A 1,310-nucleotide genomic window follows, 5' to 3' on the forward strand; every position below is an offset into this window, starting at 1 on the left:
TCTGAATATACATATATACACTGTCCATCAAATATTTGGGGACACCTAGCAATACAAATGAGCATGTTTTCTTTATCGGTTAGTAATAAATTACCATATTAAAGCCTAATCAGGTTTATTTAGAGGAAATTCATACCACACGTGTAAATATTTGTGCCAATATTAGTGACAGTGGACAGTGCTACTTTGGGAATAAAGCCAAAGGCCACACCCACTTTGTTGTGATGTAGCTCTCATTAGCACTCAAACCTTTCAGGTGTTTAAACCAAAATTTGGCCAGAGGAGTTTCAACATGTGCTTTTAACAAGAGTTTGGAAAATAAAGCTGTCAAATAATTATTTAAATTTGCAAGTCAATACTAGAACCGATACTCCTGAAGTTGGTTCTCTGGCTGAGAGAACTGTGGTTGGATTGTAGGCTGAGTTTAGAGTTTTGTTAGTGTTATAGAGGACTGCAGAATGTAATCAAAGAGTGCAGCGCTCATAACTTAACATTTCCAAATCCTACTAGTCTAAATACAAATACTGTTTTCATTGGGGTGAACTGGCCTTTTGGTTTTTCGGAGTGACCGCTCTGCCTGGTTTGGGCACACATTGATCATAAGCGCTTGTGTGGAAAGATTCTGCAGTGGGAAAGGCTGATCATTACACTTTCCATCTTTAAAAATACACAAATCTGTTCGCCACCTTAAATAATGAACACAGACATTACACAGCTTTGGTTTGTTTAGAAATCCGAAGTAAATTTTGTGACGGCTGCAGCCATGCGTAAGCTACAGTGTGCACTGTAGTATAACTTATAATTCATGATTTACTGGAAATAAAGAACAATAATAATCACACTTTTGCTGAAATCTCTCCATTTGGGTCAGTTTTCAGGGTTCTTTGCATCTTGCATAGCAGTGCATGCGCCATTTGAGACTTTAAAACTAATAATAGTAGCAGATCATGGAGAATTATTTTACTACAAACACACAGAGTGACTTAAATCCAGCATACACACATAGACTTGTTTTAATACAGTTTCAGGATGTGAGATCATATATATAATAAGTATGTATCTGTAATTAGAATAAGAATCTAAACCTAATTCTAATCTTAATTCATTCATAGACAGGACATTTTTTGTCCCAAAAATATATGAAAACAAACACACACAAACACGTATTCCAGGTCAGTAGTGCTGTTGGTTTTAGTCCAGCTGAAGCCGAACAGGGTGGATACAGGGGCGTGGTTTCCATAGCAATTTGACACCAGAGGCACAACTCCAGCATAAAATGCAAACTTCATCCAGTGCTACTTTCTGAAGCA

The sequence above is a fragment of the Colossoma macropomum genome, unplaced genomic scaffold (assembly GCF_904425465.1).
Source record: "Colossoma macropomum unplaced genomic scaffold, Colossoma_macropomum, whole genome shotgun sequence".
Taxonomy (NCBI): domain Eukaryota; kingdom Metazoa; phylum Chordata; class Actinopteri; order Characiformes; family Serrasalmidae; genus Colossoma; species Colossoma macropomum.